Source organism: Triticum urartu, chromosome 5 (genome assembly GCF_003073215.2).
Source record: "Triticum urartu cultivar G1812 chromosome 5, Tu2.1, whole genome shotgun sequence".
Lineage (NCBI taxonomy): Eukaryota > Viridiplantae > Streptophyta > Magnoliopsida > Poales > Poaceae > Triticum > Triticum urartu.
In genome coordinates this window covers 302,175,854-302,203,356 of record NC_053026.1, presented here as the reverse complement: position 1 = coordinate 302,203,356, position 27,503 = coordinate 302,175,854, and the positions used below count along the sequence as shown (strand labels likewise).

Below are 27,503 nucleotides of genomic sequence, written 5' to 3'. Positions count from 1 at the left end.
AGTATTTATTTTGGGCATTTGGAATTAATCCAGTAATTATTTGCGTTGGATAAATATTTTATTATATATAAAATATTGTCCAATAATTCTGAATTTTGGTGAGGGGCTTTGGAGTGGTCCAACTAGTCCCTACTAAAATTTACAGAATAGAATAAAATGATTTTGTATTTTATTAAATCAAAACAAATGTCAAAAAAATAGAAAAGAAAACAGGAAAAGGAAAAGGCTTACCTGGCCTTACCTGGTGGCCCAGCTGGCGGCCCAGCCCACCAGGGGCAGCCCCGTCTTCTACCTCTTGCCAGTAGGCAGAGGAGAAGCCGGGGACGACGCACGCTGCGGCCACGTCTTCCGCCACCTCCTGCTTCTCCCTCTCATCGCCTGGATCACCCGCGCGTCGCAACGCGCCGCCCCGTTTCCCCCTCACTCTCCCGTGCCCATTCTCTCCTCTCCCTCGCTCTCTCTCACCGCGCCCGAACGCTGCCGTCACCGCCGTTCGCCATAGCCGTAGCCACCGCCCCGGCCTCGCCCCTCCGACGTGCCCACAAGCTCCGTGCCACCTTCCTCTTCCTCTCCGTCAAGCCAGGCAACTCCGGGCGCCCCATATCGTTGTCACCGCCGTCGTCTTCTTTGTCAGCCACCCGAGATCGCCGGCGACGTTTCGGCTACACTGAGCCTTCCCCGAGCTCGCCGACCCCGCCGTTGGATCCGCTGTGAGCCCCGCCGTCGAACCCCCCTCTTTCCTGCCTCTCCGGCGCCCTCTAGCCCCTCTGCCGCTCGAGCCGAGCTCCGACCGCCGCCGCGAGCTTCGCTCCGGCGAGCTCCGACCACCCCACGGTCTCCCGCGTGTCCCACTGGATGCGCGCGAGCCTGGGCTTCACGTAGGTGGTCTCCGCCGCCCGAATGGTCGCTGGAGCGACGAATCCGAGGCCCTCCGCCGCGTCTGGCTCGCCGGCGTCAAGCCGCCGGCGGGTTTTGACCCCGCTGACCAGGAGGTTTGACCTCCCGTGGGTCGCTGACATGTGGGGCCCGGCCCTATTAATTTTTTAGTTAGGATTAGTTTAACAACTAATTTAACCCTGTTAACTAATTAGGTCACTGACGCGTGGGCCCAACCCCATTAACTAAGCCAGTTTAGGTTTAATTTAATTAGGATTAGCCACAGACATTGACGTGTGGACCCCACACGTCAGGTTTGACCTGGTCAGCCACCGTTGACCTGCTGACGCAGGCATGACGTCATGTTGACGCAGTTATTCTTTTTCTGGAATTATTTTTTAAACAGGAAATTCCAAAAAATGTTCAAAACTTCAAAAATTCATAGAAATTCAACCGTAGCTCAGATTGAAATAATTTATATATGAAAAATGATCAGAGAAATTCAATCTATCCATATGTACCATTTTCATGCATGACAAACCCACCTATACATGCTGTATATATGAAAACACACTTATGGCATATTTAAGGGCTTATTTTGGAGTTGCATTTGAACCCTTGGTTCAAATGGACCTCAACTAGATAAATGCTAGATGCATTAACTCAAACAACATCACATATTCATGCCATGATCATGCATCATATTGTTGCATATACTTGTGTTTGATTTTTGACACCGTTCCTTCTTGATAGGTCCTACTACGGAAAGTGTTCGGGAGCACCTATCAGTGGAGCAGTGCCCCCCTATTGATCTACCAGGCAAGCAACCCCCTTGTTCATTCCGATACAATCCTACTCTCTCGCTCCTGCTCTCAGTTATTGCATTAGGACAACAATGATTCAACTGCTACTTTATGCTGCGGTAGTTGAACCCATTCCTCTGCATGACCTGTCATTGCCACAGTAAATAGTTAAAACCCACTAGCATGCGTAGGAGTTGATTGAGCCATGTTGTGTTCTTGCCATGCCATGCCTGCTATTGCTTAGAGTTGTGTCAGGTCTGATTCATCGGGAATGAATTGGAATTTTATGATATGTTCTGGTAATGAGAGTTAAGCGTCTGAACACGATTTGATAAAGGTAGCGGTGAGAGGCCATGTAGGAGTACATGGTGGGTTGTCTCATTGGGACCATCCTTAAGAACTGAGTTCTGTGTAAGTTGTCCAATGACTAGCTACTACCACACATTGGGCTCCGGGCGCTCCAAGCTCTCTCGGCTTATTAACCGCCTTGATCTCTGTCCAGGAGTTGCAAATAGTTTCTGGTGTTTATAGGTAGTGCTATTTTTCTACTGAGTGGCACCCGGCAGGGTGGGCTCAGGACAGACTAGGCACAGGTGGCACGGTGTACCAAGTGTCACCCGGATGGTGGGCTTGGGAGCCCTGCTCACATCGTTTGGGGCCGTGAGTGACACCCCGACCGGATCTCCTTGCGGATGGAACCCAAATAGATGATAAACCTGGACTAGAGTCTTGCATGGTTAGTTAGGTCGTGGCCGACACCCTCGCCAGGCTTCCGCTTGAAGGTTGCCGAGATACATGACGGGTATATGGTGATAAGTGGTGAGAGTGTGTGTGATGAAGTACACCCCTGCAGGGTTATCATGATCTATTCGAATAGCCGTGTCCTCGGTTATGGACTTCTTGGATGCTTACGTGGTACATAGACAACTTAAAGTGGATACTCTAAAATGCTGAAGATAAGTGTGAGTGCTATGGATGGCCTTCTCGTAGGAGAGACGGGGATGAATCCATAGTAGTGTATTGATGTGGTGATTAGTGGACTCGTGTGCGCTGCCTCACCTCAAAGGAGTTTCTCATAGTCGTAGAACAGGATAGCCACTGAGTCAAAGCTGGCTTGCTGCAACTAAACCCCACATTACCTTCTTGATACAAATGCATGTATGATAGGATCTGACGTAAGTCTTGCTGAGTACCCTTGTACTCACGTTTGCTTTATTTATGTTTTGCAGATGAGACATCTGTCTCACTAGTAGTACCGCTTGGACTTCGACGAGTAGCTTGTTACCTCAGCTACGATCTTGTACCTTGGAGGGACTTGTAGATAGTCAGGCTTCTCGGCCTTTTTCTTTTGTAGTTGTCTGTACTCAGACATGTAATGCTTCCGTTGCTTGTATGCTCTGAATGATGGGTCATGTGACCCCTGTTTGTATTTATGCTATGTGGCTCTTCTGAGCCTTTATCTATATGAGTTGCGTTATGTTGTGATGCCATGTTGTACAACACATACTTGCATGTTATGCGTACATGTGACGTGTATTGCTATGTGTGGGATCCAACAATCTAGTTGTTTATCCTTGGCAGCCTCTCTTATGGGGAAATGTAGTCTGGTGCTTCCTTGAGCCATAGTAGTCCTGCTAGCCCAGCACTACTTCTTAGAACACTTGACTGGCCGGCATGTGTTTCACTTCGTTCCTGTGTCTGTCCCTTCAGGGAAATGTCACGCGGTGACAATCCGGAGTCCTGCCTAGCCTGCTACAGCCCGGGTTACCGGAGTCCTGTTAGCCCAGTGCTACAGTCCGGATTCACACGCTGCTGACCGACATGCTCGAGGTTGATTCATGTATGTCTGTCCTCATGGGTTAGTGCCGCTTTGGGTTCACGACTAGTCATGTCGGCCCGGGTTCTCTGTCATATGGATGCTAGCGACACTATCATATACGTGAGCCAAAAGGCGCAAACGGTCCCGGGCCATGGTAAGGCGACAACCGTGGGAATACCGTGCGTGAGGCCGCAAAGTGATATGAGGTGTTACATGCTAGATCGGTGTGACTTAGAATCGGGGTCCCGACAGCGAAGCCCTGCGTTGGTAGCTTGATCAACACCGTCATCACGTCGTCGTGCTGACGAATCTCTCCCTCGAAGCTATACTAAATCGTGAGTTCATGGGACGTCACCGAGCTGAACGTGTGCAGATCGCGGAGGTGCCGTACGTTCGGTACTAAGGATCGGTCGATCGTGAAGACGTACGACTACATCAACCGCGTTGTCATAACGCTTCCGCTTTCGGTCTACGAGGGTGCGTGGACACACTCTCCCCTCTCATTGATATGCATCACCATGATCTTGCGTGTGCGTAGGAAATTTTTGAAATTACTGTGTTCCCCTACAGTTAGTAGTTTCACTTTTATTTTGTTGTTTGTTTGTCATTTATTCTCTATGCAACCAACTGACATTATTGTGTTTTTCTATAGGTTTTTGAATGACAAAGGGAGGGTTGTGGAAAGATTCCTTGCTTTGCATCATGTCAAAGATACAACGTCCGAGTCACTAAACGATGCTCTTTATGGCATTCTTGATCATTATAAGTTATCAATTTCAAGGATACGGGGTCAAGGATATGATGGGGCTTCAAATATGAGAGGTGAATTTAATGGTTTGCAGAAAAAGATCATAGATGAAAACCCCTATGCTTTTTATGTTCATTGCTATGCTCACCGTCTGCAATTGGTGGTTGTGTCTGTTGCTAGTAGTTGCTCATCTATTCATGATTTCTTTGAGTACACTTCCTTGATTGTGACTACAACAACAACATCTTGCAAGATAAGGGATGCATTGACCGAGGCACAACACCAAGATATTCTGGATAGACTTGAGAGTGGTGAGATATCTACTGGAAGGGGCTTGCACCAATCATCTACTCTTGCTATACCGGGGGATACTAGATGGGGTTCACATCATACTACCTTACTTCGTTTGGATCAAATGTGGTCCTCCGTGTTATAGGTGCTTAGTATAGTTGATGAATATGGACGTGGACCATCTCAAGCAGCGGGTTTGATAGAAAAAATGGAGAGCTTTAAATTTCTTTTCATTCTGAAGCTTATGTTGAAGTTATTTGGCATCACAAATGAGCTTTCAAAAGTCTTGCAAAGAAAAGATCTCAATATTGTTCTTGCCATGGAATTAGTTAATGATGTCTAGGCTCGGTTGGCAACGTTCATAGAGAGTGGTTGGGATAATTTATTTGGTGATGTCCAAGAATTGTGTGGTGCTAATAGTATTCTAGTACCAAATATGGACGAAGTAATACCAGTTCGTGGTCGTTCAAGGAGAGAAGGGAGATCTGTTACTAATCTTCACCATTACCGTGCAGAGATTTTTTATGTTGCTATTGACAAATTTGTGTGGAGATGGATCACCGCTTTAGTGAAGGAGCAAATTGTGTGCTTGATTGTTCATGTCTTGACCCCAAGGACTCTTTCTCCAAGTTCAATGTTGATAAACTTGCTCGTCTTGCTGAAATTAATCATGAAGATTTCTCTAATGATCGTGGAACAATAAGAGAGCAGCTCCTCACTTATATAAGTCAAGTGAAAAGGCATGCTTCTTTTTCTACTTGTGATGGTGTTCAAAGTTTGGCCGTCAAGATGGTTGAAACTAAGAAAAATCTGGTATTTCCATTGGTATACAAACTTATTGACTTGGCTTTGATATTGCCGGTGTCAACTGCATCTGTTGAGAGAGCATTTTCAGCAATGAAGATTATCAAGAATAAATTGCGTAGCAAGATCAACAACGAATGGTTCAACGACTTGATGATATGTTACACCGAGTGGGAGTTATTAAAGTCAGTTGATGATAAGGATATTATTCGAACATTTACAGCAATGAAGTCTCGGAAAGGACATTTGCCTCGTGATTTTCTTTAGCACACTATTGGTATGTTCCATCTAACCTTTTCTATTGTTACAAGCTCTCTGTTTTGAATAAATAAACAAATCACAACACTGAATTTTTGTGAATAACAAATCCATTTTCTTATCATGTAGTGTCTTCTAGGATATATTGATGGTGTCATGGTGATTTAGACGGCTACACTTTTGTTGGCAAGACGGCTAGTTTGGTTGAATGGCTCTATGCTTTGCCTGATTCCGTGTCTTTTGTTGTCAAGTCACAACTTCATTTGCTCTCTGAAATGGAATATTGATATATTAGTTCGCTTAAATATTACATTTGTCTGACTGTTATTTTCGTATTTTCACTTCAATCTTAATGCGGATTTGTGCTTTGCATGTTTGATGCATAGTATATATTGTCCACCCGGTACAGAATTTTTTTATTTGCATGTTAGACATTCAAGCTTAAGTTTGCCTGGGCTTCACAAAAGTTCTGGCTCCGCCCCTGGAGGTAGCCGTGCGAAGAATGCCGTGGTCGATGTCGAGTCGGGGTGGCCGGTGTCGAGGAATACGCCGTGGAGCCGCGGGCACAAGAGGGCGTCGAGTTAGCATGGGTGCAGTGGTGTCGAAGTAGGGGTGCGCCGGGAAGAAAATGTTGTTGACGACGCGTCGCGGCAGGTTTGCCAAGCCCGGGGACACATCGTGAACGAAGGCACGCACCAGTGTTGCCAGCACCGGGCATGCGTAGACGGACGAAGATGAAGTTGACAAAGCGCCGACCAGGCTTGCCAGGCCCGGGGACACGTCGTGGATGAAGGCACGAATCGGTGTTGCCAGCACCGGGCATGCGTAGATGAGGGACCTGCACGAGCTGTACGCCATGTCGGAGAAGTGGGAGGGACCAGCAGAGAAGAGCTCGACGACGATTGTGGCGTCCATCGGTGCAGGGCCGATGTCACCAATGGTGGTCGGAGTAGATGAAGTGGTCGGGGTAGATGACGGCGACGCTGGCGACAGGCTGGTGCTTGGACGAAGACGAAGGGGTGGACGGGTGGCGGTCTGACGGCGGCGTCGACTAGGTTAGGAGTGCGGCGGCGGTGCTCGAAGTAGGCGAAGAACCTTGACAGCGTGACGAAGACCGGCGCGGACGGTGGCATTCCCGCACCAAGGAAGACGGCGCGGTGCATACCACAGGAGGTCGACGCGCGGTGATGGCGGAGCGGACCGCGGGCCGCGGCGCTACGGCCCGAAGGGGCGACGCAGCGGCGGCAGGCGGGCCGGGGCGACGACAGGAAGACCTCTGGGTGGCGCGCTGCTGCCCGAAGGGGCGACACAACGGCAGTTCGCGAGTCGGTGCAACCGCGGGGACGGCCCCGGGGCGGCGGCGAGGACCGTGTATCGCGACACTATGGCCCGAAGGGGCGACGCAACGGCGACGCACGAGTCAATGCAGCCGCGAGGAGAACCACGGGGCGGCGGCACTGAGGCCCGATGGGGCGACGCAGCGGTAGCCCGATGCTCGATCGGTGGAGAGGCGCGCTGAACTCGGGGACAATCTTCACGGGACATGCGCAAGCGCGCGTAACCGACGGGCCAGGTCAGTCGCATGACGTAGATGAGGCGGATCGCGGCGGCGAGCGGGCGATCAAGCCGATCGCGCGCGAGGTCGGGGACGCCGCTCGATGGAGGCATGGTGGCGGTGGAGTCCAAGATGAAGCCGACGACGACGGATGGCATGGGACGTCGTGCAGACGAGCTTGTCAGCACCGGCACCCGGGCTGCCAAAGCAACGCCGGCGCCCGGGCAGCGAGGCCCGAGAGACCAACGGAGCAGCGGCGCCCGATTTGAGACAGCCGACGAGTCTGACGTAGCCGTCCCGATGCAGCTGAGGACGAGGCCGGCGAGGTAGACCGCCGGGCCGCCGTGCAGACGTGGCGGAGGAGGGTGATGTGGATCAATGGGCGGGCCGGCGCGCGAGCGACGGCTATGATTGGCCGTCGCATGGCGCGAGGCCGCAGGGTCGGGACGATGCAGGTGTCCCGGTCGAAGCAAGGCGGTGACGGCCGGCGCAGGGCAACGGGCGGACCGACGCGCGGACGGCGGCTGGCCCTGACGGGCCGCCTCAGCGCGCGTGGCCGCCGGGTCGGAGGAGAGGCCAGCTGGTCGCGCCGGGGTCAGAGTAAAGGTGCTCGGAGTTGACGGTGGCGGTGGGCGATGCAAACCGATCAAGAATAGATCAAAAAACCAAAAAGAAACCGCACGATCAAGATGACCGGTGAGAGAGAGAAAACCCCGAAGCAAGGCTCGAGGAAAAGACTATCTAGGGCAGCCGGTCAACACGACCGGCGGACGAACCCTAGGTACGGGCGGCACGGCCCCTGGCGGCGGTCATGGAGGCCGTCCGCCCCGGGGCGGCGCGCAAGTGCGGAAGCGGCGGTGGCTAGAGTTTAGGATCGACTTGCGATAAATACCATGTTAGAAGGGAGAGAGAGATCGATGGAATAGTTGTTTGTATTGCTTGAGCCTCGTGGACATATATATAGGAATACATGATTTACTTGGAGTACAAGGCAAGCCAGAATATTTTCTTGTCTAACCTATGTTTCCTAATACAATCACATTACTCAATAAGGATATCTCTTGTCTACTGCTCAATTCATTGAGGCAGCGTGTTTGCTTGAAGAAAATAATCATAAAAGATCCATTTTTTCCTTGTCTTTATTTTCTCATTGCCAACTGTGTTGAGGTTACCCCTGCCAAACTTGATTATGTTGTGGTGTTCTGGTATGATAAGGCTACAGTGTCGCTCACAGTGGTAAGATCACTCGGTTGAGCTCCCCGGCACTATTGCAACTCCTAAGCTTGATTGTGCCAAGGCTGATTCCCGTGCTCCTCTGCCTTTCTAAAAACCATTCATTTTATAGCTAAATAATAAGCATACACTTGATCTTTTCTTTTAGTGGGGAAGCCTACACTAGATCTTTTCTTTTGAACTAAGATTAGTTCAACCTTAGTTCAAAACCACGCTATGTACTAAACATATTTTAGTTCAAAACTACGACACGTTCAAAATGAAGACTAGTTTAACATGGTTCATCTTACCTCCTCTTTTCACATAAGAGGTAAGAGTATAAAATAGATCTGAACCGTTGATCTCATTAATTAATGGTCTGATTAACTCTTACCTTTTTACTTCACATGTAAAAAGAGGAGGTAAGAAGGACCATGTTAAAATTTGTCTAGTTCAAAATCACGACTCTCATTTTGGATCGGATGGAGTAATTATTTTACTTTCAGGAAACCAAGTTAACATATGTAAGATGGTTACTATATTTAGTTCAATTTGGCTTATGCCTTCAGACTCCATGTTTTTTTAGGCAAATCAGACTCCATGGGTGTTTTAGAACTTTCCCTGAACAAATATTTCCTCAAATAATAGCGATGTTTTTTTTTCCAGATAGGCATCTCTAAGTTCTGTATAATGTGCTAGGCCCAGCATGTTGAAGACGGTGCATTGCTATCTTTTCACATTTGCATCCCCATGTTTATAGGAAGGCCTCTATGTGTTGAAGTCTACACTGTTATCTTTTCAGATCCTGTTTTCTATGTGATGCACATTGCGTCGAACTGTCGACTCTTTGCACATGGACGAGTGAGCGAGCGACCAAGTAGGCCAGCCCATTTCAGCGGTAAGCAGAGGGGGTCTAGTTCCGGTTTGTGGAACCTTCTAGAAGGTTCTTGAACTGGGTTTTTTCACAAATTTCAAAATATGTTCAAGACCTCAAAAAATGTTTGGAATTTCAATATTTTCTTGGAATTTTTATAAATTTATGTTTTGTCCGAATTTCCTAAAAATGTTCCTGCTTGCAAAATTTGTTCAAAGATTCAAAAATTACTCATGTTACATAAAATGCTTGGGAATTTCTATTTTCAAAATTTGTTCACAAATTCAAAAAATCGTATATTTAAAAAATGTTTCAGATTTTCAAATTTTGATTGAAATTTCAGAAATGTTTGTAATTTCAAAAGAAGTTTTAGTTTTTTAAAAGAAAATCATAAAAATGTATTTACTTTTTGCACAAAAAGATATTTAAAAAATGTTTGAAATAAAATAAATGACTAGAAACTGGCTGCTACTGTAACACGTTCGGGAAAAAGAAGAAAGGAAATGCGCAACAACACGTTGCCGACCCGCTCGAGCTCGCCTATGTGAATGCTCGACTATTCGCTGCATTGAGCGGCAAATAGGAGGTCTCTTTTCAGATTTGCATCTCTGGATATCTCATTTTGTATGATGGGCTGGGCCTGAACATGTTGACGTTGCTTTCAATCTTTTCATTATAATTTCACTCACTGTATTTCTCAAAAAAAAACTCACTGTATTTTTGTCGTAGCTCTAGAACTTTTTCTTTGAAGAAAAGGCACCCAATGGACATCTTATATCTCATAATTATAAAAAAAGCTAGTACAACAGAAAGATGTCATAGCTTTAGAACTTGACGACAGGCTCAGTTACTTCCTACCTTGTTGCTCATGCATAAATAGGCACCGAATTCTTTTACAAATGGTAATTAGAGAAATTAGCAGGCCTACATGATAATTGATGCATGATGCATCTTATTGCAAAACTAATTCTCAATGCAGCTGCATCTCATCACTCATGGGATGACTGGACTTTTGCACGATACGGAAGTAAATACTTGTAGCATGGGTTTGTAAAACTTGAGCTATGTGAATAGATAAAAAGTTGTTCCTCTAGTTTAACTATTTCCGTATCTTAATTCCATATCCATCGTGAAACTTTTGTGTCATCTTTGTAGATTTTGTTGGAGCATTGGATGAGATGATATTATTGCTTCCTTATTGTTAAATATGCATGGGCTTTGCGATGTACTTATGTTACATCTATATTAGATGTGACGTGCATTGCGTGTGCATGATTACGTTAGTTTAAGTGCAACAGGTATTTGCTCAACCAGTAAAGTAGATGATTGTGTGCCTATTTATATGATTTGCCATTTTTCTGTCAACATTGTTGTATTTTTTTTTTCTCATTGGGCCCTTCTTAGAGCATCTCCAATTGGACCCTCCACTTTGTCCTCCTTTGCCCGGGCAGACAGCTAGGACAGTGCCCAGACATATGACATGAGATAGAAAAATCGTACCCAATCAGATCCTCCCAAATTCTCTCATATGTTCGGGTTGTCTGAATCCCTCAAACTCGGCCCATATGAAGGGAGGAAATAAGAGTATCCGGGAGCGTTTGACATGCTGGAGCACTATGCATGTGTCTAAGGAGCACGGCTACGTGCACGTACAAATACGAGTTTGGAGTGGACACACCCTGTACGGACATTTCCGTGAAAAATAATGAGGGGTCAAATTAGCCTAGTCAAATGCTCATATATTTCAATTTGCACGTCCATCACTTTCAAGTATTTATTTTTCTTTGAAACGAAGGCAAAATCTTTGCCTCATCTCATTAATAAAGAAGAAAAGAGTTGTCCGGTTAATAAACGGAAAACCGGGTGAAAAACGTCACAAACCGCTGAGCGGCACACTCATAATCACACACACACACACACCTCACATAGAGGGTCTCGTCACCATCACACACCGGTGTCTATCGTCATCACTTCTCCCCAACAGGCGTCATCGCCCTCCCTAATCTCCGAGCAAGCGACTCCGACTTCTCCGAAGACAAATGTTGACCCAACCCACATCGTAGAGACTATGTGAAACACAAGAAGCCCCGCGCCAAACTCAACCACCCGCGTCAAGGACAGCACAACTCCGACTCTGAAAGATAGCTCCGAAGAAGAACTATGCAAGGTTGGCGCCACGGAAGACCACCGAACAGACCACCTGTTGCTTGTCATCGTCGCCACAGGGGCCCTGCCGCCGAAGCTCCGACTTCACCGCAACAAAACAACCCGAGGTAATCTTCCCACGAACACGTCGGAGAAGAGCTGACTACCGCAACCATTGCCGCGTCTCTGACATCGCACACACCCATCATCGTTGCCACGGAAGTCTCGACGCCAACTCCACCAACTTCCATCGGTCCCGCTTGATGATGCCTAGCTCCAAAGACGAAGCCCTCAAGAGGGGATACGATGCTAGAGCACCGTCATCGTCCGATCCCATGGATCTAAGGTTTCCCCCGAAGCTGTGAAGATTGGAGCTGAGAGTACCTCGATGATGCCAACAAGAAGGAAACGACGCCTGAAAGCATCGCCGGCTTCGGACACGCTGGAGACAAGCTTCGCCCGGGTCAACCTCTCGAGCCCCGCACATCATGCATCAGCAAGCCCTCCATCGAGCCACCGATGTCAAATCCGGCTGAATCTGACCACCCTCACCCTTCGCGACCTCCGAGCAGCAGATCCGCGCCGCCCCGCGCGCCTAGTGTTGGGGAACGTAGTAATTTCAAAATTTTCCTACGCACACGCAAGATCATGGTGATGCATAGCAACGAGAGGGGAGAGTGTTGTCCACGTACCCTCGTAGACCGAAAGCGGAAGCGTTATAACAACGCGATTGATGTAGTCGTACGTCTTCACGGCCCGACCGATCAAGCACCGAAACTACGGCACCTCCGAGTTCTAGCACACGTTCAGCTCGATGACGATCCCCGGACTCCGATCCAGCAAAGTGTCGGGGAAGAGTTTTGTCAGCATGACGGCGTGGTGACGATCTTGATGTTCTACCGTCGCAGGGCTTCGCCTAAGCACCGCTACAATATTATCGAGGATTATGGTGGAGGGGGGCACCGCACACGGCTAAGAGATCTCAAGGATCAATTGTTGTGTCTAGAGGTGCCCCCCTGCCCCCGTATATAAAGGAGCAAGGGGAAGGGGCGGTCGGCCATGATGAGGCGCGCCAGGGAGGAGTCCTACTCCTACCGGGAGTAGGACTCCCTCCTTTTCCTTGTCCAAGTAGGAGAGGAGGGAGGAAGGGAGAGGGGAGAGGAAGGAAAGGGGGGGCGCCGCCCCTTCCTCCTTGTCCAATTCGGACTAGGGGGAGAGGGGGCGCACGGCCTGCCCTAGCCGCCCCTCCTCTTCTCCACTTTAGGCCCATGAGGCCCATTAACCCCCCGGGGGGTTCCGGTAACCCCCCGGTACTTCGATTTTATCCGAAACTTTCTCGGAACACTTCGGTGTCCGAATATAGTCGTCCAATATATCAATCTTTATGTCTCGACCATTTCGAGACTCCTCGTTATGTCCGTGATCATATTCGGGACTCCGAACTAACTTCGGTACATCAAAACTAATAAACTCATAATATAACTGTCATCGAAACCTTAAGTGTGCGGACCCTACGGGTTCGAGAACAATGTAGACATGACCGAGACACGTCTCCGGTCAATAACCAATAGCGGAACCTAGATGCTCATATTGGTTCCCACATATTCTACGAAGATCTTTTATCGGTCAGACCGCATAATAACATACGTTGTTCCCTCTGTCATCGGTATGTTACTTGCCCGAGATTCGATCGTCGGTATCTCAATACCTAGTTCAATCTCATTGCCAGCAAGTCTCTTTACTCGTTCCATAATACATCATCTCGCAACTAATTCATTAGTTGCATTGCTTGCAAGGCTTAGGTGATGTGCATTACCGAGAGGGCCCAGAGATACCTCTCCGACAATCGGAGTGACAAATCCTAATCTCGAAATACGCCAACCCAACATATACCTTTGGAGACACCTGTAGAGCACCTTTATAATCACCCAGTTACGTTGTGACGTTTGGTAGCACACAAAGTGTTCCTCCGGTAAACGGGAGTTGCATAATCTCATAGTCATAGGAACATGTATAAGTTATGAAGAAAGCAATAGCAACATACTAAACGATCGGGTGCTAAGCTAATGGAATGGGTCATGTCAATCACATCATTCTCCTAATAACGTGATCCCATTAATCAAATGACAACACATGTCTATGGTTAGGAAACATAACCATCTTTGATTAGTGAGCTAGTCAAGTAGAGGCATACTAGTGACTTTTAGTTTGTCTATGTATTCACACAAGTATTATGTTTCCGTATAATACAATTCTAGCATGAATAATAAACATTTATCATGATATAAGTAAATAAAATAATAACATTATTATTGCCTCTAGGGCATATATCCTTCACCTAGCACCGCAAGACTGCGTTGCCTCCATCCGGGCTGCCGCACTGCCCGAGCAGCAGCCACCGACCACGCCGCTGCACATCCTCACGATGGTAGAACCAAGCAGCCGGGCACCTCGTGCCGCACCTCCCCGCATGGATGCACGCCGACCCGCCCACACCCACCACCTCATGCTTCACCTCCCGGCCGCACCTTCCCAGCCAGAGCACCACCGGGCTACGCCCGGGCAGGACCAGATCGGCCGCAACACGGGTGAAAGGATTGATATGGTTGACTAGAGGGGGGGGTGAATAGGCAACTAATATTTTTTTTACTTTTCTTTACCAAATTAAACTTTGCATCAAAGTAGGTTGTCTAGATATGCAACTAGGTGAGCAACCTATATGATGCAACAACAACAAACAAACACGCAAGCAAGAGAAGTAACACTAATGAGCTTGCACAAGTAAAGGTAAGAGATAACCAAGAGTGGACCCGGTGAAGACGAGGATGTGTTACCGAAGTTCCTTCCTTTTGAGGGGAAGTACGTATCCGTTAGAGCGGTGTGGAGGCACAATGCTCCCCAAGAAGCCACTAGGGACACCGTATTCTCCTCTCGCCCTCACACAATGCGAGATGCCATGATTCCACTATTGGTGCCCTTGGAGGCGGCAACCGGACCTTTACAAACAAGGTTGGGGCAAACTCCACAACTTAATTGGAGGCTCCCAACGAAACCACGAAGCTTCACCACAATGGAATATCGCTCCGAGGTGACCTCAACCATCTAGGATGCACAAAGCACCCCAAGAGTAACAAAACCCACACAAGAAAGTATGGGAAGCAAATATCCTTTGGTGGAAGTGTAGATCTAGGTCCCCTCCTTCAATCCCTAGCAATCAACAAGTTTGAGTGGCTAGAGAGAGAGATTGGGCAAAGAGAGCTTGAGTAGCATTAATGGTGGAAAGAGAGAGGTTGGAGGTAGGTGTGGTAGGTGGAAGAAGCACTCTTATATAGCAACCCTAAAAATCCAACCGTTATTGTGTTCTCAGTGCTGCAGTGGTACAACCGCTCCTGGTCCCGGTACAACCGGGACTCACAGTTTACATGCAGAACCCTACCAGGCGGTACAACCGGGCGACCAGGCGGTAGTACCGGTTGAGAAGAACAACCGGACCAACTGCCCAGCCACCGCCCAACCACCGCATAGGAACAGAAGGGAGTCATCCCTGAGTGCGGTAGTCGAGCGGTACCGGGCCGGTGCAACCGCATGGCCTCGAGCGCTCGGGCGGCTAAGTCCTGAGCGGTAGAACCGCTCCGGACCCCGGTGGTACCGGTACGACCGGACCAACCGGGCCACCACCGCACGAGTACCGCAACAAAACAGAGGCCAGACCGGTACTTGAGCGGTGCCTGGCCGGAACAACCGCCCTAGTCCTTGCTGAGCATTGGCGGTACCACCGCCCGGAAGCAGCGGTACAACCGCTCGAACAAAACTGGTCAGTGCCAAGACCCAACGGTACAACCGCTCCAGAGAGCAGTACAACCGCTGGAGCCCACAGTAGACAGTAGGAAGGAAGGGGAAGACAAGAGAGGGGTGAGGTAAGTGTACGTGAATGGATACCCCCAACACTTTCCAATGTGGATTCCCTCTTGATAGTACGGGTTCCCTAAGACCAAAAGAGATAAACAAACGTGTAGAAAACACCGTCTTCGATCCTTTTTTCTTCAGAGAGAATAGCTAACCGAAGAAGACCTAAAACCGAAACCTAAAACACTTAGCATAAGATTAGGTCAATAAAGGGTTGTCATCATCCTCCAAAACACAAAGTAGGGAAATGACCTTACAATCTCCCCCTTTTTGGTGGATGATGACAACACCACGATTTGCAAGTGAAAAGTCTAGAAAATGTAGACGGGAATCCCCCTAGATGTGTGCCCCAAATTTAGAAGGCTATTTGAGAGCACATATTAGGGACTAGACTCCCCCTAGATTTTATAGACTCGCCACTCCTACTAAACATGGTGAGCAATAAGACCATAATACGAGGGTAAAGATAATAAAGGAATACACAACAATATCACAGAAAATAAAGATAGATAGCTAGATACGCACATGTCTTACACCATGCAAGCAGAGATAAGCAAAAAGGTTCACAGGCCAAAGTCCAACACAAATGACGGAAAAGGAAAAACACAATCAACAAGGCAAATAAAACCCATGCAAATCCCGAGACCTAAAACTCTCTCCCCCTTTGGCATCAAGACACCAAAAAGGAAAAAGAGCGAAGCTAGCATCCAAGGCTCAATCGTCCTCCTCCGACTCCTCGGTAGCATCTGGATCCGCATCATCATCAGACTTGTCAACATCGTCTTGATCGGATTCCTCCACGGAATCATCAGCTGCATCAAAGGATGTGGATGGATGGGGAGGAGCTTCATCATCAGACCAGGTGTTGTGGGTAGATATCCAACGCTCCTCCGGTGTGATGCTCTTCTCAGAGCCACTCTGAACCGGCATATTGAGGTGCTTCATCATTGCAATTTGGCGACGCCGGGCATGCTTCTCATTGACATGGGCCTCATACATCCTCTTTTGGATGTCAGACTGGAGGCATAAAGTCTTCTTCACCTTGGCAGTGAGCTTCTCCACCCAAGAGGGCTTGGCCCCTGGCTCCATCTCAAAGTCCTCATCGTCAGAAGTGGCATAGACATCCTCAGGAGCATTGGCAGGAAAGTGAGGCTCGGCGTGCTTCTTCTTCTTAAGAAGCTTGACCTCATGAACAGTGAGATTATCGGGAGAGGTGATAGCCTCTCCAAGACGGCGAACCTCCCATACTGAGTTCAGAAAGCACATGACAAATGGAGCATAAATGGGGACCTTCCTGTAGATGACCATGTTGTACATCTCGTGCCACAACCAGTTGGACACGTCAAACATTTCCCCAGAACCCACCTTGGTCTTCATTGCAACCATCAAGTCAACAAGATAGCCATGGATTTAATCTTGATTTCCCACCTTGGGCAGAAGCACATTGCGAAACACACGATGCATGATTTTATAGACCTTCACCAAATCCGTAGATTCTCCAATAATACCACGACCCCGAATGTACAGAGGGGCAAGCTTCTCCTTAGGCATAGACTCAGGACGGCCATGAGGGTGAATGCCACCTCTATCTTCCAGACCGGTATCGTCATACCCAAGAGCATTGCAAAAGGCCCTCCAGGGAACTTGAAAGAGCTCATCACGACACATGAAAGTGAGAGTGCGCGCGTCATCTTCTCCAAAGTGAACCGTGGCATAGAACTGATGGACGAGTTGAACATCAAAGTCACAGTTGACAGACATGAGCTTGACAAGATCAAACTCCTCACAGAGAGCCAGTGCCTCACCAAAGTACTCCAAGTTGTTCCTCCAATGGTCAAGATCAATGGTCCACTGCTTGGCATACCTATTCTTATTGTGCTCAAAGAGTTCATGAACAATCCGCACTTGCATCTCATTCTGGAACTGAATAGTGGTCCAACGAGGAGCAATGGGAACCTCATAAGGATTCTTCGAGCGGAAAGCTTCCCAATCCTTGGCTTTCCAATGATGCAAGGGCAAAACCACACGTTGCTTGGCAGCGACAGACTTCTCATGGCGAGTGGGCTTGGTGGGAATCACAACCTCTTCTTCGTCATCAGACACAACCGGACGCAAGGTCCGTCGTGCCCTCTTCTTAGTCTTGCGAGGAGCAGAGCGAGAACTAGAGCCACCTAAACACACGCACAATGAGAACACAAGAAACCCAGCAAAGATGAGAGGATTGCACACACAAATAGAAGAAAAGATATATTGCACGAACTTAGAAAATGAAACAGGGCTACATGGTGCAGATATCCCGGCTGAACCGGTTCTCCTACAGGTAGTACCGCTCCAGCAGTTGTACCGCCCGCAGAGGCGGTAGAACCGCTGAACAGTGGTACTACGGGTAGGGACTAGATTTAACCGCGAAATATGAATCATACTAGCCATATTCTACTCTCAAAGGCGTGCAATCTAAGCAGGAGGTAAAAAGGGATCTCTTTCACCCAATAGTTTAAACAATAAACACGGAATGTCAAGTAATGCCCTAGAACAAGGGGAACAAACCCTAGAACGAAGGACAATGGGGCATTACGGCATCCACGGGAAGAAATCGGGAAGGAGGAGGCCTCCTTGGAGAGGATCCACAGAGACCCCACGGATCCGAAGCGCGACAAGCACTCCGGGGCAGAGGCAATGGCGGCCGGCGGCTAGGGCACAAGATGGGAAGGGCTGGGGGAGAGAGAAAATAAACCCCCACCAGCCCCGATGGGAATATATAGGCCCAAAGTCGCGCGGCGGTTGTACCGCTCAAGGAAGCGGTTGTACCGCTGCCTGGTACGAGCCAGTGGTTGCGGGCGGTACTTCCGTCGCCAAGAGGCAGCGGTAGTACCGCCGTAACCAATCGGTAGAACCGGCCAGACGGGCACCCCAGTGGTTGAGCGGTGGAACCGCTCAAGCACCGCTGGGAGACCGCCTGGAGAGCACCAGCGGTAGAACTGCCTGTGACCCCGGTTGTACTGCCCGGTCACCATAACCAAAGCCATGGACAAGTGTGCAATTAGACTAGATGGCTTGAGGAAGGGAAGGCTTGGGATAGAGAAGGCACGGGGAAAAAGGTGGGTCTCCAAGAAAAACAAAAACAAAACGAAAGAGAACCACACTTGGAGACCCCAACACCTAGCGCCTAAGAAAACAAACTAAGGCAAGGACAAGAAGGACTAACACAAGGCACAACACTATCAAGGGGGTCGGAGGCCGTAGCCACCTATGTATGAGTCAATTGGTATGGCACCGCGAAGAATTATCCTTGGGCCCATGACCAAAACTCGTCTTTCAACAAGATAATGTGAAAGAGTTGATCAATTTATGCATAATGGGGGGAGGAAGAGTTCATTGAGAGAACACCACTCCCCCTATGTCCATGCCTACATCTAAACAAGATAACAAGTTGAGTATGGTGGGGTGTGCAAGGGTTCAAGCAACATTGCTCGAATCAATGATATTTAGCTCATGCCTTAACTCACGAAATCTTGCTTCATCCAAGGGTTTTGTGAAAATATCTGCCAGGTTATCATGAGTGTTGACATAGTTGAGCTCGATTTCCCCTCGCCTTATGTGATCCCGGATGAAGTGATACCGAATCTCAATATGCTTCGTCTTGAAGTGTTGCACCGGGTTGAGAGAAATCTTGATGGAACTTTCATTGTCACACCAAAGAGGCACTTTGTCACAAATGACACTGTAATCCTTTAAAGTTTGCCTCATCCATAAAAGTTGAGCACAACAACTACCGGCAGCCACATACTCCGCTTCCGTGGACGAGAGAGACACACAACTTTGGTTCTTGGAAGACCAACTCACCAAAGAGCAGCCAAGAAATTGGCACCCTCCAGAAGTGGATTTCCTATCCACTTTGTCTCCTGCCCAATTAGAGTCCGAATAGCCTACAAGCTTGAAGTTTGCTCCTCTTGGGTACCATAAGCCAAAGTTTGGGGTATGAGCCAAATATCAAAAGATTCGTTTGACCGCCACATAGTGACTTTCCTTAGGTGCGGCTTGAAACCGTGCACAAATTCCCACACTCAACATGATATCCGGTCTAGATGCACAAAGGTAAAGCAAGGAGCCAATCATGGAGCGATATACCTTTTAATCCACCGCTTTACCATTGGGATCAATGTCAAGTTGGCACTTGGTGGGCATGGGAGTGGACGCCGGCTTGACATCACTTAGCTTGAATCTCTTAAGCATGTCTTGAGTGTATTTGGCTTGGTTGATGAAGGTTCCTTCTCTCCTTTGCTTCACTTCGAACCCGAGAAAGAACTTCAACTCTCACATGGAAGACATCTTGAACTTTGAGGTCATGAGAGCGGCAAATTCCTCATTGAAAGCTTTGTTAGGGGAACCAAAGATAATATCATCAACATATAATTGGCACACAAACAACTCCCCTTTGACCTTCTTAGTAAAAAGAGTGGGGTCGATTAACCCAACTTCAAAACCACGGTCTTGTAACAACTCGGTAAGGTGGTCATACCACGCACGTGGGGCTTGTTTAAGGCCATAGAGTGCCTTATCGAGTTGATACACATGATCGGGAAAGTAGGGATCCTCGAACCCGGGGGGTTGCTTGACATAAACCAATTCATTAATAGGACCATTAAGAAAAGCACTCTTCACATCCATTTGTTGTAACTTAAAGCTATGATGAGAAGCATATGCAATCAACATGCGAATGGATTCAAGACGAGCAACGGGAGCGAAGGTTTCACCGTAGTCGATACCCTCGATTTGGGAGTAGCCTTGTGCTACCAAACGAGCCTTGTTGCGAATGATAATCACATGAGCATCTTGCTTGTTCTTAAATATCCACTTGGTTCCAATGACATTGTGGTTCACCGTCGGCCTTGGCACCAATCTCCACACTTTGTTGCGCTCGAAGTTGTTGAGTTCTTCATGCATGGCATTGAGCCAATCCGGATCTTCGAGTGCCCCATAGACCTTGTGGGGTTCGACACAAGAGACAAACGCATGAGGTTCACAATAGTTTGCTAATTGTCTACGAGTGCTTACCCTCTTTCTTAAGCTTCCAAGCACATTCGTCATGAGATGATCCTTGGTGGAGAGCTTGGAAGCAACCTTGGCTGCACGACGCTCCAATTCCTCCTCGGGGGTGAGACGAGGAGTGGTCACTTGATCATCTTGAGCGTTGTCTTGAGCTTGTTCTTGATCTTGTGAAACTTGATCATGAACTTGCTCGGAGGAGGGAGCTTGACCTTGGGCATCACTTGATGTTACAACACCATCTTGAGATTGATCTTGCCCTTGGTCTTGTTCTTGAGGTTGAGGGCCCTCACTATGTTCTTTGAAAGCGTGTGGGTCTTGGGTTGGTGAAGGTTCCACTTGAGTAGAACATTGTCCTTCTACTTCGGTCACAAGGGGTTCCTCAATGGGTAGTATATGTCCAATACCCATTCTGCTTATGGCTTGGGGAGGAATTTCATCACCTACATCACAAGTACCACTTTGCTCCACTTGGGAGCCGTTATTCTCATCAAACTCCACGTTACACGTTTCCTCAATAAGTCCCATGGACTTATTGAGAATACGGTAAGCATGAGAGTTTGTAGCATAACCAACAAATATGCCCTCACATGCTCTAGCCTCAAATTTAGACAAACGGACACCTTTCTTGAGAATGAAACACTTAGACCCGAATACCCGGAAGTACTTGAGGTTGGGCTTGTTACCGGTGAGTATCTCATATGGAGTCTTGTTCAAGACTTTGCGGAGGTAGAGCCGATTAGATGCGTGACATGCGGTGTTGATGGCTTCGGCCCAAAAGTTGTAGGGAGACTTGAACTCCGCCATCATGGTCCTTGCCGCATCCATCAACGTCCGGTTCTTCCTCTCCACTACACCATTTTGTTGAGGGGTATAAGGTGTGGAATATTGATGCTTGATTCCCTCACTCAAAAACTCATCCAAGGTGTAGTTCTTGAACTCGGAGCCGTTGTCACTTCTTATTGTCAAGATCTTTGCATTGTGTTGTCGTTGAGCTTCATTTGCAAAGTCGATGACGGTTTGTTGGGTCTCGCTCTTCCTCTTGAAGAAATATACCCAAGTGTATCTTGAATAGTCATCTACAATCACCAAGCAATACTTTCTACCCCAAGACTATCAAAGGATGGAGGTACAAAGAGATCCATGTGAAGGAGCTCCAAAGGCCTCTTCGAGTAGATGATAGTCGTGGGAGGGTGAGCCTTCTCATGTAGCTTTCTTTCAGTGCAAGCACTGCAAGCACGATCTTTAGCAAAACTAACATTTGTTAGTCCACGGACATGGTCCCCCTTGAGAAGACTTTGCAAAGATCTCATGTTGACGTGGGCTAAACGGCGATGCCAAAGCCATCCCACGTCAACTTCAGCCATTAGGCATGTCACGGTCTTAGTGGGTCGCTTCGAAAAGTTAATCACATAGAGACCGTTATCGACATGCCCAACAAAGCCTACTTTAAGAGTCTTGCTCCATAAGAGGGCCACGGAATCAATATCAAAGAAAGTGGCAAAGCCCATGAGTGCTAGTTGACGAACGGAAAGTAAATTGTATGCAAGGGACTCAACAAGCAAGACCTTCTCGATCGTAAGATCATGAGAAATGACAACTTTGCCGAGTCCCAATACCTTAGAAGACGAGGCATCACCCCACTCAACATTGGTGGGCATGGATGGAATCTTTTGCACGTCCACCACCAAGTCCTTGCATCCGGTCATATGATTAGTGGCTCCACTATCGAGCAACCATGATCCCCCACCAGAAGCAAACACCTACAAGAGATCAATGCTTGGTTTTAGGTACCCATTTTGTAATGGGTCCTTTGATATTAGTAACAAGGGTCTTAGGAACCCAAATAGACCATTCAATGTACTCATAAGGAGAACCAATAAATTTGGCATAAACATGCCCATCTCTAGCGCGGCACAACACATAAGAAGGGTTAAAGTCGCCGGCTTTGTTGGGAAGGGGAGCATTTCCCTTCTTGGCATCACTACCCTTCATGGAGTTTTTCTCCTTCTCCTTAGTAGCACCCTCACCCTCCTTCACAAAGGTTTGCTTGAGAGGAGGAGGTCGTTTGGCATTGTCATTCTTCTTCTCGTTCTTGGACTTGGGCACGTACCCAATCCCTTCCTTGGCCACCACTCCCTTTTGGTTGGTCAAGAGGTCGTTGATGCTCTTCTCGCCTTGTATGCAAGACACGAGACCTTTCTCAAGTTGCACCTTTAGCTTAGCGTTCTCCTCAACAAGACGCACATGCTCACAACACGGGTTAGTAGCATTTACTTTATCAATTAACATCATACAAGGAAAGGTGGCTTTCTCCTTGGTTAGCTTTACTTGGAGTTGATCATGAGACTCTTTGAGGCTAGCATGAGCACCCTTCAAGACCTTGTGAGCCTTGTCAAGTAGATCAAACTCCTCTTTGAGTCTAACAAGATCAACCCCAAGTTTGGCCTTCTCGGAGTTTAGCACACGAGAAACAACGATAGCATGATCAAGATCTTTCTTTAACTTAGCATGATCATCGTTGTGTGACTCCTCAAGAGACAAACGAAGACCACACTCTTCCTCAAGAGCATTGGAAAGATCCGAAATATCATCGGCATAGTCACGACTATGCCCCTCCATCTTGGAGATGGTATCTTCATGAGACTCAATCACGTCATTGGCTTCACCAAGTTGTTCCAAGAGAGCAACAAAATGCTTCTTGGATTTACCCTTGAGTTTACCCATAAAGGACTCAAACTCATTTTCTTCCACATTAGATCCCTCACATTCATCAATGTAATCTGTCAAGGAAGGATTATTAATGATGGTAGTTTTGATGTTGGGAGTTACCTTGTTGGTGGCTTTAGCCATGAGGCACTTGGCGGTGATGTTCTCATTGGGTGAGTCGAAGAGAGATATCCGTGGAGTTTTTGCAATGGCAACGGAGGCCATGGCAACCGACTCACCATCTTCATCATCATCATCATCACCATCATCATCATCATCATCATCATCATCCTCATGGTACTCTTCTTGAACCACCAATGCCTTGTGAGGGTTTTTCTTGATGAAGTTGCTCTTGTTGGGGAAAGACTTGGCTTTGTCCTTTGGAATGAGCTTGCCACCATTGTCTTCCCTCTTCTCATACGGGCACTCCGCAACAAAATGACTCACATTGCCACAGTTGTAGCAAGTCCTTACACGTTGCTTGCTCTTCGTGCCACTTGAGTTGTTCTTGTTGAAGTTTGGCCTTGAGTTTTTCTTACTCCAAAATTGCCTTGAAGCAAGTGCCATGTGTTCATGATATGCATACTTTGTATCTTCGGGATTGCTTTCCTCTTCTTCCTCTTCTTCTTCTTCAACGCAAGCCTTGGCCTTCAATGCAAGGTTGGGCTTCTTTGCCCTTTGAGAATGAAGCATCGCATTGTCGGCGGTCTTGTCCAAGATGTTCATAGCCACAAACTCATCCAACACTTCACTTGAGGTCAAAGTGTGGAAGTCCTGCCTTTGACGAATAACGGAGGACATTGCCTTGTGGTAAGGCATCATTGCCTTGAGGAATTTGCGCTTGATCCAATTGTCATCCGTGTCCTTGCTCCCGTGATCTCGGAGTGAGACCGCGAGTTTGGTTACTCTCCGATAAAGCTCACGAAGTTCTTCATCTTCTTTCATTGCAAACTCATCGGCTTCATTTTGCACTACTTCATAGTTGGGGCGTTGAATGCTTGCACTTCCCCGGTAGAGAGAAACAACACAAAGCCATGCATCTTTGGCCAAGGCGAAGGGCCGAAGATGAGGTAGATCTTCGGGTGGAATTGCATCTTGAATGTTGAAGAGAGCATTCTCATTGAATTGATTATCCGCGGCTTCTCGAGGAGTGAAGTTGCTTGGATCATGCGGATGGAAAACTTTTTCAATGATTCTCCAAAGATTAGTGTTCACATGATTTAAATGTCGAGCGATAAATCCAAGAATAAAAGTCCTCATTTTTCACAATCTTAGGGGGAGGACCGGCATGATTCAAATGAGTGGAAGGAACCGGTCCACCATAAACAAGTGGTGGTTCCACATGAGCAAAGATGCCGGTGCCATTTTTACCACTAGAAGAAGGAGCCTTTTCACTACTAGCTTCCCCCTTGTCGGAGATAGCATCCATCACCTTGTCAGTGGGATCACCCACTTTCAACGGCGCGGTGGAGAGTTTAAGCCCTTCAATGAATTTAGTAAATATGCTTTCAACCTCGGTCGTCATGGAGGTTTTCAATGTCTTCAAGGCCACATTGAACTCCTCACGAGAGACTGAGGTTCCCCCATCGTCCGTAGACGAGATCGGATTCACATCGGAGTGTTTCTCCACACCGTCTACGGTATCAACCATACTCTTCGGACGGCAAAGTCCTTAATAAAGAGATGAGGCTCTGATACCAATTGAAAGGATCGATACGGTTGACTAGAGGGGGGTGAATAGGAAACTAACAATTTTTTAACTTTTCTGTACCAAATTAAACTTTGCATCAAAGTAGGTTGTCTAGATATGCAACTAGGTGAGCAACCTATATGATGCAACAACAACAAACAAACACGCAAGCAAGAGAAGTAACACTAATGAGCTTGCACAAGTAAAGGTAAGAGATAACCAAGAGGGGACCCGGTGAAGACGAGGATGTGTTACCGAAGTTCCTTCCTTTTGAGGGGAAGTACGTCTCTGTTAGAGCGGTGCGGAGGCACAATGCTCCCCAAGAAGCCACTAGGGCCACCGTATTCTCCTCACGCCCTCACACAATGCGAGATGCCGTGATTCCACTATTGGTGCCCTTGGAGGCGGCAACCGGACCTTTACAAACAAGGTTGGGGCAAACTCCACAACTTAATTGGAGGCTCCCAACGAAACCACGAAGCTTCACCACAATAGAATATGGCTCCGAGGTGACCTCAACCGTCTAGGATACACAAAGCACCCAAGAGTAACAAAATCCACACAAGAAAGTATGGGAAGCAAATATCCTTTGGTGGAAGTGTAGATCTAGGTCTCCTCCTTCAATCCCTAGCAAATCAACAAGTGTGAGTGGCTAGAGAGAGAGAGAGAGAGAGAGAGAGAGAGATCGGGCAAAGAGAGCTTGAGTAGCATTAATGGTGGAAAGAAAGAGGTTGGAGGTAGGTGTGGTAGGTGGAAGAAGCACCCATATATAGCAACCCTAAAAATCCAACCGTTACTGTGTTCTCAGTGCTGCAGCGGTACAACCGCTCCTGGTCCCGGTACAACCGGGACTCACAGTTTACATGCAGAACCCTACCAGGCGGTACAACCAGGCGACTAGGCAGTAGTACCGGTTGAGAAGAACAACCGGACCAACCGCCCAGCCACCGCCCAACCACCGCATAGAACAAGAAGGGAGTCACCCCTGAGTGCGGTAGTCGAGCGGTACTGGGCCGGTGCAACCGCATGGCCTCGAGCGCTCGGGCGGCTAAGTCCTGAGCGGTAGAACTGCTCCGGACCCCGGTGGTACCGGTATGACCGGACCAACCGGGCCACCACCACACGAGTACCGCAACAAAACAGAGGCCAGACCGGTACTTGGGCGGTGCCTGGCCGGAACAACCGCCCTAGTCCTTGCTGAGCATTGGCGGTACCACCGCCCGGAAGCAGCGGTACAACCGCTCGAACAAAATTGGTCAGTGCCAAGACCCAGCGGTACAACCTCTCCAGAGAGCGGTACAACCGCTCCAGAGAGCGGTACAACCGCTGGAGCCCACAGTAGACAGTAGGAAGGAAGGGGAAGACAAGAGAGGGGTGAGGTAAGTGTACGTGAATGGATACCCCCAACACTTTCCAATGTGGATTCCCTCTTGATAGTACGGGTTCCCTAAGACCAAAAGAGATAAACAAACGTGTAGAAACACCGTCTTCGATCCTTTTTTCTTTAGAGAGAATAGCTAACCGAAGAAGACCTAAAACCGAAATCTGAAACACTTAGCATAAGATTAGGTCAATAAAGGGTTGTCATCATCCTCCAAAACACAAAGTAGGGAAATGACCTTACGACGGGCACCATCCCATGGTGCCAGAGCCGCCGCTGCAGGCCGGCCCCGCCCGCACACCACCAGATCCGGCCGCGAGGGCCCCGGATCCACCGCCCCCGCCGGAGGAGAGGGGCTTCGGCCCGCCGATGCCGAGCTCATGATGACCATGTGTCGGCGCCGCATGAGCCAGACACGAGCCTCCCACCCCGTGAAGAAGAAGCCCCGCCGCCACCGCTGCCACACAGGCTTTGCCCGGCGGCGCATCCCAGCAGCGGCGAGGGAGGGAGACGACGGAGAAAGGGTTGTCGGCAGTGGCTTGGGTCGCCGCCCGTGTCGCTCGTGCGGAGCGACGCAGGGGCCTGTTTTGCTCGTCTGTGTCCAAATACCCGACGAACATTCCTTTCAAGTAATTATGAAGATCATGGATCGAGAATGTACCGAGCGCGCTCATTGATCACAGACTTGTTTGCCAATAATTAGGGATCTAAAAGTTGGGCTCTGATTTGCTAATTACAATATACTACTCATTCCGTTTCTAAATATTTGTCTTTTTAGAGGTTTCAAATGGTGACTACATACGGAGCAAAATGAGTGAATCTACACTCTAAAATATGTCTATATACATCCGTGTGTGGTGACCATTTGAAATCTTTAGAAAGACAAATATTTAGGAACGAAGGGAGTAGTAAATTGATCAAGTACGAACTGATCATAGTGAAATGGGCGTAGCTTGATTAGATTTCTTGTGGTGAAACCAACTCGACAGGATTCAAGTACTATACTTGATATTGGTGGCCGCATTTTTCTGGATTTTATTTCAGACCTTTCGGCAATGTGCATTCAATATGAGGAGACATTCGTCGATTACAAATTTCGTCAATCTCAACATAATGTGTCGTCTCACTCTTTTGAAAGTGCTCATAAGAGTGTGGTGTATGTGCATGCGTTCATGGGAGTTGATGTATGTGAGTATGTATTGTGTTAAAAATGTAAATTAATAAAGTCATCCCGTTCCAACCGGGCCAGGCGGAGACAAAGCTGGCGGCTAGGCTTGAAGCGCATCGCCGCATGTTCCGGGCGCGCTGGTTTTTGTGATGTAATTTTCTTCTGATTGCAGCAAAGGGACCCGCTCGTGAACCCTTGCCGACAACCTTGTGCCTTTT

General features: G+C 48.1%; 1 pseudogene; it reads left to right on the top strand.

Moving 5' to 3' along the window:
• Positions 1 to 4,115: 4,115 nt before the first annotated feature.
• On the top strand, positions 4,116 to 5,608 carry LOC125506999 (annotated as a pseudogene).
• The last annotated feature ends 21,895 nt before the right edge of the window (positions 5,609 to 27,503 follow it).